General features: G+C 38.5%; 1 long non-coding RNA gene across 1 annotated transcript in view; it reads right to left on the reverse strand.

The window, feature by feature from the left end:
• The window catches only part of LOC129653853 (uncharacterized), an 87,345-nt gene extending 72,939 nt beyond the window's left edge, over positions 1-14,406 (reverse strand). Inside the window, exon 1 of the long non-coding RNA XR_008715240.1 lies at positions 14,097-14,406. This is a non-coding gene — a long non-coding RNA (uncharacterized LOC129653853). The remainder of the gene's footprint in view (positions 1-14,096) is intronic.
• Between the last annotated feature and the right edge of the window lie 602 nt (positions 14,407-15,008).

A 15,008-nucleotide genomic window follows, 5' to 3' on the forward strand; every position in this document is an offset into this window, starting at 1 on the left:
TTCAAATTGTAACATAACCATTAAAAGAAATATTATCAGTCATAAAAGAACTGGGATATTGATACATGCAACCACATCTTTGAATCTCAAAACAAGCATCCTGAATAAAATAAGTCAGACAGAAGACTGTATGTTATATGATCTCTTTCATATACGATTCTAGAACTTACAAATTAATGACAAAAATCAGATCAATAGTTGCTTCTGGATGGGCAAGGGAAGGGAAGTAATGGAAGAAGTAAAAACAGGCGTAAGGAAGTTTTCAGTGTGATGGATGTATTCATTATCTTGATTGTGGTGTTTGTTTCATCTGTGAATGCTCATCAAAGTGTACTCTTTGTATATGAGCACTTTGATGAATACAAAGTATATATTAATAAAGCTTCAATAAATGAATAATTCAGTGCCTGGTTTCAAGAATGGCCTGTCAATAAGATACAATATTGCTATGACAAAAATAAATACAAGATAATTTGGGACTACAGATAGAGGAATCCTTACCCTCTTTTGGGGATTTCTTATACAAATCTATTCTAAAATATTACTAATGTTATTCATATTAAAACACTATTGGACTATTTCTTTGTCTTAGTTTCTATATGGCGATTAGCTCAATTATACATTTTCATTTCATACTCAATATTTTATAGCAATTGATTTATTTTGCAAACAAATGTTCTTTTCTAACATTTCCCAGTGTTAGGGAAGAAGTTTGGATAATTTATTTAAACACTAGAATATGATAGATTCCATATTTAGCTGAAGTTTTCACTGCTGGCACACATTTAAAAAATGATCATCCCTACAAAATCTTAAAATATGCAAAGATTACATAAGCCTCTGATTCCAAAGCCACTATAAAGGAGATATAGTTTTTTGAAGAGACTGGAATATATTAAACACTGCGAACTTGATAATTAGCGTACCAATTTGAAGGAACACTAACACATGTTAGGGTTTCTTCATCTACATTTGTTTGGTCTGTTAATTAAGTCTTCTTTATTTTCCTCCACTGCTATAATGCACAGTGATCACCATTAACAATAAAACTGCATTATAGTATAAAAGTTCTGTTCTAAAAATATTTTACTGAAGTTAATTCTATCAGTGGGAGAGACTTGCCGTGTAAAGCTGAATATCACTCTCTTGTATGCTGTATGCTATGTTTTTGGAAAACTTTGAAAGCATGGTTGACTAGTGAGTATTCTCTTAAAATTTTACAAGTGGGACTTCCCTGGTGGTCCAGTTATTAAGAGTCAGCCTTGCATGCAGGGGGTGTGGATTTGATCTCTGGTCAGGGAACTAAGATCCAACGTGTCACAGAGAAACTAAGCCCACACACTGTGACTCCTGAGCCCAGGCACCACACCAGAGCATCCATGTGCCACGAAGAAAGATTCCACATGATACTACAAAGATCCTGCATGCTCCAAGACTCAACACAGCCAAATAAATAAATGTTTAAAAATATTTTTAAAGTGTCCTCAAGAATATTAAATGTGTACTTTAGACAAAGTTTGCATTCTGAATTTATAATTGACAGATCTTGTCCCATTGAATATTTGCTGTATTATTATTGATTTTTTATTTTTTACCAGTACTAGTTTTCTGAAATACTTTTAGTCAGTCAGATTTGCTCAGACATGCATATATAACCTTCTTTTTGTGTATCATAATGTTCTTAAATATTAGGTATGAGCAGAATATATATTAAATGCAGTACAATCCATACTGTAAAGGTGCTTAGTAAATCACTTTGGAAACTACAGAATCCATAAATGAAAGCCTATGTTACAAATACTAAAGTTCAATCTGCCTGACCTTTAAAGGAGAGGATATGCATAAGGAAGTCATGATAAAGTGCTTTAGTATTACACTCACACACACACACTCCCTGTTAGTTTAATGAAGATGATTCTTAGTGGTGTGCTTCCCCAGGAAATGTGCCAAGGTAGATTAGTGATGTCTATCTTGGTCACAGAAGAGAGATTTTAGCAATATTTCTACAGACTACACCAGTTGGGGAGAAATTATACTGTAATTATTGGAGACTGATAAAAGACTTTTGTGAAGGAAATAGATATTTGTCTTTATTTCCCCAGGAAAGAGGCTTCAATAATTCAGAATGTTGAACTACTACTATATGTTGTATTAAAAGTTGCTGTCATTCTTTTTTTTTTCTTTTTGGGTTTCATAAATTTTATTTTTATTATTATTTTTTCCATTTTTGTTTTATTTTTTACTTTAAAATATTGTATTGGTTTTGCCATACATCAACATGAATCCGCCATGGATGTACACGTGTTCCCCATCCTGAACCCCCCTCCCACCTTCCTCCCCATACCATCCCTCTGAGTCATTCCAGTGCACCAGCCCCAAGCATCCTGTATCATGCATCAAACGTGGATGGGCGATATGTTTCATATATGATATTATACATGTTTCAATGCCATTCTCCCAAATCATCCCCCCTCCCTCTCCCACAGAGTCCAAAAGACGGTTGTATACATCTGTGTCTCTTTTGCTGTCTTGCATACAGGGTTATCATTACCATCTTCCTAAATTCCATATACATGCATTAGTATACTGTATTGGTGTTTTACTTTCTGGCTTGCTTCACTCTGTATAATAGGTTCCAGTTTCATCCACCTCATTAGAACTGATTCAAGTGTATTCTTTTTAATGGCTGAGTAATATTCCATTGTGTATATTATACCACAGCTTTCTTATCCATTCATCTGCTGATGGACATCTAGGTTGCTTCCATGTCCTGGCTATTATAAACAGTTCTGTAATGAAGATTGGGGTACACATGTCTCTTTCAATTCTGGTTTCCTTGGTGTGTATGTCCAGTAGTGGGATTGCTGGGTCATAAGGCAGTTCTATTTCCAGATTTTTAAGGAATCTCCATAGTGGCTGTACTAGTTTGCATTCCCACCAACAGAAATAGTTATAACTTCCAATTTTCTTCTAGACTTAATATATATTTTTAGCATTTTAGAATACTTATTAACTGAAAAAGGATTCTATTCCATCATTCCCTTCAAAAGATCTAGAAATAAATGGCAAAACACTTTCAGTTTGAAAGTCAGGATTTATAAAACTCATTTTGAGTTATTTTTTCCTTTCCCAAGATAGATATATCCCACAGACTTTTGGCTGGAGCAAAACAGAAATGGAAGCCTACATTTTCATCTTCTGACATAGGGTTAAGCTCTGAATACAATATTGGTCCTAGAGCCTCAGTTAAGATTATAGCCATTGCTCAAAATGAAGAGTCCATATTAAATTATTGCATATTTACTCAAATAAAAGAATATACACATACATATATAGGTTATTTATTTGATTTTTGCCAAAATATATTCTCAAGTTGGCAATAAGGGGTGAAAGAAATTTAAAATATACTGTGCTTAAACAATATGATTAAACCATGCTTAAACCAATAAACCACTTGGCATATGACAACGGGCAGCCAGCATGTTTGGGTGATTTCAGAGGATGCTTTGTTCTCATTCACTGGTGCTTATTTAGCACATGGAGATCATGTACTTTTATCTCTCAATGAGACAGTTGTTAAGTGTTCTAGAGAAATGGGAGTTGGGGCAACTCCATTATTGGGGCAATCTAAAGCACTATGGGCTAACATAGAAATAAGGCTCAAATTTGAAATTTATTATAAATTTTACTCAGATCTAAATTCTGGTTCTTCCTGATAAAACTGTGATTTTAGACAAATAGTTTACTTGAACCTCTGTTTTTTTTTTAATTTATAAAATGATGATGATAGTCTTTTCTCCAAGCTTGACTACAGGAATTAAATAAATGAGTTAAAGTACGTAGTTTCATTGAGTTAGACAAGGCTGTGGTCCATGTGATCAGATTGGGTAGTTCTGTGTGAATGTGGTTTTCCGTCTGTCTGCTCTTCGATGGAGAAGCATAAAAGGCTTATGGAAACTTCCTGATGGGAGAGAAGGACTGAGGGGGAAACTGGGTTCTGGCAGGGCCACGCTCAGTTCAGTTTATTTCAGTTCAGTTGCTCAGTTGTGTCTGACTTTTTGCGACCTCATGAACTGCAGCATGCCGGGCCTCTCTATCCATCACCAACTTCCACAGTTTACTCAAACTCATGTCCATTGAGTCGGTGATGCCATCCAACCATCTCAGCCTCTGTTGTCCCCTTCTCCTCCTGCCCTCAATCTTTCCCAGCATCAGGGTCTTTTCAAATGAGTCAGCTCTTCGCATCAGGTGACCAATGTATGGGAATTTCAGCTTCAGCATCAGTCCTTCCAGTGAACATTCAGGACTGATTTCCTTTAGAATGGACTGGTTGGATATCCTTGCTCTCCAAGGGACTCTCAAGAGTCTTCTCAAATCACCACAGTTCAAAAGCATCAATTCTTTGGTGCTCATCTTTCTTTATAGTCCAACTCTTACATCCATACATGACTACTGGAAAAACCATAGCCTTGAGTAGACAGACCTTTGTTGGCAAAGTAATGTCTCTGCTTTTTAATATGCTGTCTAGATTGGTGAAAACTTTCCTTCCAAGGAGTAAGAGTCTTTTTATTTCATGGCTGCAGTCACCATCTGCAGTGATTTTGGAGCACAAAAAAATAAAGTTTGTCACTGTTTCTCCATCTATTTGTGATGAAGTGATGGGACCATCTGCCATGATCTTTGTTTTCTGAATATTGAGCTTTAAGCCAACTTTTTCGCTCTCCTCTTTCACTTTTATCAAGAGGTTCTTTAGAACTTCTTCACTTTCTGCCATAAGGGTGGTGTCATCGGCATATCTGAGGTTATTGATATTTTTCCTGGCAATCTTGATTCCAGCCTGTGCTTCATCCAGCCCAGAGTTTCTCATGATGTACTCTGCATATAAGTTAAATAAGAAGGGTGACAATATACAGCCTTGAAGTACTCCTTTTTCTATTTGGAACCAGTCTGTTGTTCCATGTCCATATCTAACTGCTGCTTCCTGACCTGCATACAGGTTTCTCAAGAGGCAAGTCAGGTGGTGTGGTATTCCCATCTCTTTCAGAATTTTCCACAGTTTATTGTGATCCACACAGTCAAAGGCTTTGGCATAGTCAATAAAGCAAAAATAGATGTTTTTCTGGAACTCTCTTGCTTTTTTGATAATCCAGTGGATGTTGCTTGGGCCATGCTCAGTAAATCTTCAATCCAATTTTCTGTTGATGGGTGGAGATGTGTTCCTTCCCTGTTATTATTTACCTGGGGTCAAACTAGGTTTTCCTGGTGGCTCAGACAGTAAAGCATCTGTCTGCAATGGAGGAGACCTGGGTTCAATACCCGGGTTGGGAAGATGCCCTGGAGAAGGAAATGGCATCCCACTCCAGTACTCTTGCCTGGAAAATCCCATGGATGGAAGAACTTAGTAGGTACAGTCTACAAGGTCTCAAAGAGTCCAGCACGACTGAGCGACTTCACTTTCACTTTCAAACTATGGTGGAGGTAATGAAGATAATGGTGACCTCCCTCAAAAGATCCCATACATGTACTGCTACACTCACTGCCCCCAACCCTGCAGCATGCCACCACCGACTGTTGCCTCCACTGGAGATTCCTGGACATTCCTGGGCAAGTCTGGGTCAGTCTCTTTTGGGGTCACTCCTCCTTTCTCCTGGGTCCTGGTGCACAAGGTTCTATTTGTGCCCTCTAAGAGTCTGTTTCCCCAGTCCAGTGTAAGTTCTGACAGTTCTATTATGGGGTTAATGGCGACCTCCTCCTGAGGGCTTATGCTGGGTCTACTGCACCTAGAGCCCCTGTCTCTGCAGCAGTCCACTGCTGACATGTACCTCCACAGAAGGTTCTCAAATACAGTTCTGTCTCAGTCTCTGTGGGGCCTCTGGGTCCTGGTGTGCACAAGGTTTGTTTGAGCCCTCTGAGTGTCTCTGGGGGGAATCGGGTTTGATTCTAAATGTGAATTAGCCCCTCCTACCATCTTGTTGGGGTTTCTCTGACCTTGGATGTGGGGTATCTCCTCACAGCCACTCCAGCGCCATGCTGGACTAACAGGCAAATTTGGCCTTGGAGTACAGAATGAAACAGGGCAGAGGCTAATAGAGCTTAGCCAAGAGAACACACTGGTCATAGCAAACACCTTCTTCTTACAACACAAGAGACGACTCTGCACATGGACATTACCTGATGGTCAATACCAAAATAAGATTGATTATATTCTTTGAAGCCAAAAATGGAGAAGCTCTATACAGTCAGCAAAAACAAGACTGGGAGCTGATTGTGGCTCAGATCATGAACTCCTTATTGTCAAATTCATACATAAATTGAAGAAAGCAGGGAAAACCACTAGACCATTCAGGTATGACCTAAATAAAATCCCTTACAATTATACAGTGGAAGGGAGAAATAGATTCAAGGGATTAGATCTGATAGAGTGCCTGAAGAACAATGGACAGAGGTTCATGACATTAGCCAGGAGGCAGTGATCAAGACCATCCCCAAGAAAAAGAAATGCAAAAGGGAAAATGGTTGTCTGAGGAGGCCTTACAAATAGCTATGAAAAGAAGAGAAGGAAAAAGCAAAGGAGAAAAGGAAATATATACCCATTTGAATGCACAGTTTCAAAGAATAGCAAGAGATAAGAAAGCCTTCCTCAGTGATAAGTGGAAAAAAATAGAGAAGAACAATAAAATAGGAAAGACTAGAGATCTCTTTAAGAAAATCAGAGATACCAAGGGAATATTTCATACAAAGATGGGCTCAATAAAGGGCAGATATGCTACGGACCTAACAGAAGCAGAAGACATTAAGAAGAGGTGGCAGCAATACACAGAAGAACTACACAAAAACTTCACGACCCAGATCATCACGATGGTGTGATCACTCACCTAGAGCCAGACATCCTCGAATGTGAAGTCAAGTGGGCCTTAGGAAGCATCACTATGAACAAGGCTAGTGGAGGTGATGGAATTCCAGTTGATTTATTTCAAATCCTGAAAGATGATGCTGTGAAAGTGCTGCACTCAATATGCCAACAAATTTGGAAAACTCAGCAGTGGCCACAGGACTGGAAAAGGTCAGTTTTCATTTCAATCCCAAAGAAAGGCAATGCCAAAGAGTGCTCAAACTACCACAAAATTGCACTCATCTCACATGCTAATAAAGTAATGTGCAAAATTATCCCAGCTAGGGTTTAACCGTATGTTAACCATGAACGTTCAAGCTGGTTTTAGAAAAGACAGAGGAACCAGAGATCAAATTGCCAAAATCCGCTGGATCATGGAAAAAGCAAAAGAGTTCCAGAAAAACATCTATTTCTGCTTTAGTGACCATAAAAAGTCTTTGACTGTGTGGATCACCACAAACTGGAAAATTCTGAAAGACATGGGCATACCAGACCACCTGACCTGCCTCTTTAGAAACCTGTATGCAGGTCAGGAAACAACAGTTAGAACTGGACATGGAACAACTGTCTGACTGGTTCCAAATAGGAAAAGGAGTATATCAAGGCTATATATTGCCACCCTGCTTATTTAACTTCTATGCAGAGTACATCATGAGAAACGCTTGGCTGGAAGAAGCACAAGCTGGAATTGAGATTGCCAGGAGAAATATCAATAACCTCAGATATGCAGATGACACCACCCTTATGGCAGGAAGTTAAGAAGAACTAAAGAACCTCTTGATGAAAATGAAAGAGGAGAGTGAAAAAGTTGGCTTAAAGCTCAATATTCAGAAAACTAAGATCATGGGATTTGGTTCCATCATTTCATGGCAAATAAATGGGGAAATAGTATAAACAGTGGCAGCCTTTATTTTTCTGGACTCCAAAATCACTGCAGATGGTGATTGTAGCCATGAAATTAAAAAACGCTTGCTCCTTGGAAGAAAAGTTATGACCAACCTAGACAGCATATGAAAAAACAGAGACATTACTTTGCCAACAAAGGTCCATCTAGTCAAGGCTATGGTTTTTCCAGTAGTCAGTATGAATGTGAGAGTTGGACTATAAAGAAAGCTGAAAGAAAAGTGAAGTCGCTCAGTCGTGTCCAACTCTTTGCGACCCCATGGACACCAGGCTCCTCCGTCCATGGGATTTTCTAGGCAAGAGTACTGGAGTGGGTTGCCTTTTCCTTCTCCAGGGAACTTCCTGACCCAGGGATCGAACCCAGGTCTCCTGCATTGTAGACAGATGCTTTACCATCTGAGCCACCAGGGAAGCTGAACACCAATGAATTGTTGCTTCTGAACTGTGATGTTGGAGAAGACTCTTGAGAGTCCCTTGGACTGCAAGGAAATCAGTCTTGAATATTCACTGGAAGGACTGATGTTGAAGCTGAAACTCCAATACTTTGGCCACCTGATGCAAAGAACTGACTCATTTGAAAAGACCCTGATGCTGGACAAGATTGAAGGTGGTAGGAGAAGGGGACAACTAGAATGAGATTGTTGGATGGCATCACCGACTCAATGGACTTGAGTCTGAGTAAACTCTGGGAGTTGGTGATGGACAGGGAGGCCTGGCATGCTGCTGTCCATGGTATTGCAAAAAGTTGGACACGATTGAGCAACTGAATTGAACTGAAAGTATGTAAGATTCTAAGCTGAGAATCAGGAACATGGGAACATTTAATAAAACTTACTTTTGTCAGTTATTTTTCAAAGCAGTTTGGCTCAAATAACAGTTACTCTGTGAAGCTTTGCTTTCTTATTTTTCTTTACTCATGATTAAAACTTTTTTCCTCTGGCAACTTTAGGATACATTGTTTATGCCACTGTGCTAGCTAATCATAGTTTGTATTTTGTCTATTCTGTCTTAGCTTATGATTGATTCTGTAGATGTCCATTTTGTCTAGAATTCAGGGCCTTAATGTCATGTCATATCTGTCTTTTTATCTCACACTGGGTCTATCCTGTGCCTTATACAGATTTAGGTTTTCGATGAATGTTGAATGTATGGCATTGAACTCATCATAACCTGATGGATTTAACAGCCTTTATTATTTGGTTTATTTTTCAAATTTGATATAGAATTTCTATACAATCAACGTCTTTCCTAAGGGCTTCCCCCATGGCTCAGTGGTAAAGAATCTGCCTGCAATGCAGGAGCTGCAGGAAATGTGGGTTTAATCTCATGGTCAGGAAGATCTCCTAGAGGAAGGCATAGCAATCCACTCCATATTCTTGCCTGGAGAATTCCATGGATAGATGATTCTGGTGGGCTACAGTCCATGTGTTGCAAAGAGTCAGACACTACTGAAGTGACTTAGCACACACAAGGAAGCTATGTGTTCTGTTGATGATTGATTTACTATTTATTTAAAATGTGATGATTTAGGGGGAAAGTAAGAATTTCTGAAAACAAGTGTGTATTTGAAGATAAACATATTTGACCTTAACATAAAAATAAACAAACTGAAGCAGAGGTATGAGTGTACAAAGGGAAAACTCAGAATTGAAGCTAATTAAGCATTTTCTCCTGTAGTCATAAATACAAATGAGTGAGCCTGGCTTGGCTCTTAAAATACTGATGTTGACCATTAATCCTTTCTAGGCTTGCATGAGTCTAATATTTGGTACTGCTGTCAAGCGATGCCATGTTCAGCAAAATGGTAGAATGATATTTTTCCCAATGGGGGAGAACAGAGTGGGCTAATTCATTTATCTTTTCACTCAGTCAAGAAAATTTATTTTTTCACTAAGTGCCAAGTATACAAAGGGATAAAAAAATGAATGAAACATAGCACTTATTCTCAAAATCTAAAGGGAAGAGACAGGAATAAACAAGTAATTATAATCTACTGTGTGTGACAGGATATAGTTCCATATAGATTGAACAACCAGGAGTGGCTTCTAACTCAGATATTTAGGATTCGTTTATGTTTAAGAAGCATTAGACTTAAGGACAAGTGTGTAGATGATTTATTGACAAACAATTCTGGAAGCATAGCAAGTATTTTTTCCATTGTGATAAGAATATACAGAGTATTAAAATTAAAATGATGAAATTACTTCAAAACAATTCTAGTTAAGCTAGGATTTAGGTTTGTGTGCAGTGATTTTTAAATCTAAGATTTTTTTATACCTTATGTGTCTTTTATATTAATTAGTTATTACATGTTTGCAATTTAAACAGTACTTTTATTTATTTATTTATTTGGCTTTTTCTTTCTTTTTTTTAAAATTTTTTAATGATTATTTTTTTTTTTACTTTACAATATTGTATTGGTTTTGCATACATCAACATTCATCCACCACGGGTGTACATCCTGAACTCCCCTCCCACCTCACTCCCCATACCATCCCTCTGGGTCATCCCAGTGCACCAGCCCCAAGCTTCCTGTATCCTGTGATTGAACCTTGACTGGTGATTCATTTCTTATATGATATTATACATGTTTTAATGCCATTCTCCCAAATCATCCCCCCTCCCTCTCCCACAGAGTCCAAAAGACTGTTCTATACATCTGTGTCTCTTTTGCTGTCTCGCATACAGGGTTGTCGTTACCATCTTTCTAAATTCCATATATATGCATTAGTAAACAGTACTTTTAAAATTTCAGATCAGTTCATCAACTAGCAAATGGATGAACAAGTTTTGGTATATCCACATGATGGAATACTAATAAGTCATATAAAATGATGAAATACAAATGCATACAATATCATGGATGAAGCTTGAAAGCAGTACTCTAACTAAAAGGAGCCAGACACAAAAGACCACATATTTTAAGATATGTTGTATGAGTTTCCTAGGACTAGTATAACAAAGTACCACAAACTGGGTGACTTAAAACAAAATGTTTTGTTTCACAGTTTTGGAATCTAAAAGTATGAGATCAAAGTGTTGAGAGGACCATGATGTTCTATCTGAAATCAGTAAGGGTGATTCCTGTACATCTTGCAACTTCTGTTGATTTTTTGGTAATTCTTGGCAATCCCTGACTCAGAGCTGCAGCCCTTCAGTCTGGGCCTCTGTGATATTACATGGCCTCCTCTCCTGTGTATGTCTCTTTTTTATAAGGATAGCAGTCATATTGGGGTAAGAGTTCAGTCTACTATTGCTGTTGTGCTCAGTTGTGTCTGACTCTTTGCGGCCCTATAGACTGTCACCTGCCAGGCCCCTCTGTCCATGGAATTTTCCAGGCAAGAGTACTGGAGTGGGTTGCCATTTCCTATACCAGGGTATCTTCCTGTCTCAACCAAGGGATCAAGCCCATGTCTCTTGCATTTCTTGCTTTGGCAGGCAGACTCTTTACCACTAGCGCCACCTGGGAAGCATTGGTCTACTACAGTATGACCTCATCCTAATAATATTACTATTAGCAACAAACTTATTTTCAAAGAATATTTTGAGATACTAGGGGTTAGGACCTCAACATATATTTTAGGGAAAAATAATTCAACGCATAGCACCCATTTATATGAATTATACAGAAAAGCAAATTCATAGAGGCTAAAAACAGATTAGTGGTTGCCAGTTGCTTCAGGGAGGAGGGAATGGACGTGAAGGTTTAGTAGATAAGGAGTTCTCTTCTCCATATAACAGTGTAACTGTGTTGGAGCTATAGTTTCAATAGTTCACACCATTGTGGGTGTGCTAAATGCCATTGAGCAGTATACTATAAGATGGAAAAATGGTAAATTGTATGCTGTGCACAAAGCGTCAATAATGAGTGAATGAATAAATGCTAGGTCAATTTATTCTAGTTTCTTTGGATCACACTTTACACATATTTGCCCACCATTTTTTTTTTTGCTCTATTTTGCCATTTCCTGCCCTATTGCCTACGTACCACAAACCCTAGGGTCAGCTTATTGTCTCTTTACTGTAGTTCTCTTACTTTACTGAAGTGCCTTGCACTCTGTACATTTCTTTTCCTCATTTAAACCAAATTACTCTAAATACTTTATTTAAATTTCTATTCTCAAGTTTTGTTAGAAACTAACTCTCTTTGTGTGCTAATGACTGAAAAGAACAGTGTGATTTTTCCTATTCCTATCAGGAATTCTCCTCTATCCTTCTCCTGCTGTGGTAGAATTTAATATCCACACATAAAAAATGGTCAAAGGTAAGAATTTCCTTTCCCTGATATAAATGTACAGAATTATTTCTCTACACATCAGCTTTAAGGTCTCCCCAGTGTTAAGCATAGTTCATGTTATTTTGCTCCGGGAACTCACACTGGTGGGGACCAATCCCTGCTGGACCATGAATTTTGGCAGCATGCAGCTGGGGAGTGCATTAGGAAGGCAACCAGCAAAAGAGTTTGTTTCCAAGTGGTGTGAAAAATAACTTTAATGAAATAACATATGCAATAGGAGTGTTAAAAACCTCCTTGCTTCCTAGGATGGCTTCTACTCCACTGCTTGAGTCAATAAATTTTACTTTCTTTACTTCTAAATTTTTAGCTGAATAAGAAAATAAAGGCCACTGTACATTTGTAGTAGTAGTAATAATGATAAATAAAAATAATTAATGTTATTTCCCCTCAGTCTGGTATTTCTATATGGAGGAATTTGGACTAGAATTACACTCCAGCAAATTGCTGAGTGAAATTCACTGGTCCATGTTCCTGAGTTATCTGATTAAACTGTGGCGGTCACTGGGGACTCATTCTCTTTATTCCTTTCCTACCTGCCCCAGACCAGTATAAGACAGGATTTGAGGGTAAGATCTGCTCTCTACACTCAAACATTCCTTGAAGGTACTTCCACTGTATACTCTTATAAAAGACCCTGGGAGAATGCTGCTGCTGCTGCTGCTAAGTCACTTCAGTCTTGTCCGACTCTGTGTGACCTCATAGAGGCAGCCCACCAGGTTCCTCCATCCCTGGAATTCTCCAGGCAAGAACACTGGAGTGGGTTGCCATTTCCTTCTCCTGTGCATGAAAGTGAAAAGTGAAAGGGAAGTTGCTCAGTCGTGTCCGACCCTCAGTGACCTGATGGACTGCAGCCTTCCAGGCTCCTCCATCCATGGGATTTTCCAGGTAGGAGTACCAGAGTGGGGTGCCATTGCCTTCTCCAGGGAGCATGCTAGCAAGCCCTTTTGCCTTTAGATCAAAGCTACATCACGTTTTAGCTTACTAGAAATAAAGCTGACACTTCCCACCTACCCCCAACTTATTTTTTGTAACTGGTTCCAAATTAAGAAGATACAAAAGGGAATAGAGATATGCATTGACATTCTAATATTCCAGATAACATTTATGGTGCATTTGTCATGTGTAAGTCATTGTATTAAGCTCTTTATCTCATTAATCCTCTCAACAACCTTATGCTTACATACTAGAGGCAAAGGAAAGAATTTCTTCTTTTTGAAATAATTCCCCTTCAGCCTTCATTTTTTATTTCTTTAGTTCCTTTCTCTATCAAGAATATTAATTAGTATGACCTTACTTTGTTTGGAGAAACTTATCACATCAATCTGAATTCTATTTCCCGAGGATGGAAAAGTTTAGGAAAGCAGGTTACTCAGGGTATCCGAAAGCAAAGTTTAGACATCCTAGAAATACTTAGATGGTCACCAAGAACTATAATTCGCACTTACCAGTCTGTTAACTTTCCTGGGAAAAGATTAATGCTCACTGGAAATGGAATCTTTTGCCAGTCTTAATTATTCAACAGGATTATTTGTCAAGCCACAGATATTTCAAAAACCTCTCTTTCAGTGAGCTGACTAGTGTTTATTTGACATATATCCTATCGAGTGCGTGCTACAGCATTATTGCTGAATAAGTAATAACACAAATCTGTATTCTTATACACCGGAGAAACTTTAGAATCGTCTAAAGATTTTTTAAATGACTTTAGATTAAAATCAGGCATAACAACATGTTCATCAATACATAAATATCCAAAACCTTAAAACATATGGTTAGGAAAGGAAGCATCATAGAAAGTCCAAGTAAAGTGTCAATATCTTGTACCATATGTCATGCTGATGTTAAGAACATAGAGACGTGAAAATTAACATCTCTCTTGCAGGGAAACAAAGGAACAACTGTGGGGGGAAAAATCAGGAGAGATGCCTCTGATAATGAACCAAGGAAAACCACAGCCAAAAATCTGAGGAGTGGGAGAAGCTAGTCCATCAATAATCATTTTACCTTCAAAAAGCTCCCGCTTTGCTCATCCCTCATGCAATTCACACTCAACTCCTCAGGAACCCAGCAGCAGCATTTGGCTCAAGATGAATACATCTGCGTAGATTTCCCTGTGGGTGACTTTACTAATTTTTCTGCTTTGTCTTCCTCATAGTAAGCACTGACAAGTCACAACACCACTGTGGCTTTGGCAAGCATGCAAGTCTTATCTAGAGTTTCCTTAAAAAAAAAAAGCAACAACAAAAAAAACGGTGGCGATACCTTGAGAATCAGTTCAGAACACAGTAGAAAAGAGACAAAGGGCTTGGTCCTCTAACTCAGGAGTTACCAGGCAGCCCTATAAGCATATACATTCATTGTATAATTGCAACATGTGAAATCAGCTGTGTTTAAATGAATAACATATGCTACCAGGGAACTCAGAGTCTCAAGAAGGAAGGCGATTCCTGCCAGCTGCACAGCATTAATGCTTGCTCTCTGGAATGGAACCAATGTGCCCTTTTGCTTTTGCATCAAGAAGCGCAAAGAGCAGAGCGGTTGTTTCCAGCAGCCAGGACTGGCATTTTAGTGTTCTTGGCTCCAGGTCTTGGGATAGCCTGCCTGGGAGCCCCCTAATCAGTTAGTAATTGCCAGGGTCTCCCCACATGCTTGTGTTATAGAGCCAAATAGGGAAGCTAAGCAAGTTGTCTCTGGTTAGAAAGAAAGGGAACATTTCTAAGCTGTTTCTTTCCTTTTTTTAAATAGAGGAGTCAAGCAGCTCTGAACACTAGAGGGAGTTCTGATTATGCTCAGAGTCTTGTTTTCATTTTTGAAATAATTACATATTAAAAGAGAAAAAGTCAACTTTAAAAAGGGACAAATTTTTTAACTTCAGGTTACTAATGCATATCATTTTTTCTGTTGGGAGATGAGGAG

Source organism: Bubalus kerabau, chromosome 5 (assembly GCF_029407905.1).
Source record: "Bubalus kerabau isolate K-KA32 ecotype Philippines breed swamp buffalo chromosome 5, PCC_UOA_SB_1v2, whole genome shotgun sequence".
NCBI classification, from domain to species: Eukaryota; Metazoa; Chordata; class Mammalia; order Artiodactyla; family Bovidae; genus Bubalus; species Bubalus kerabau.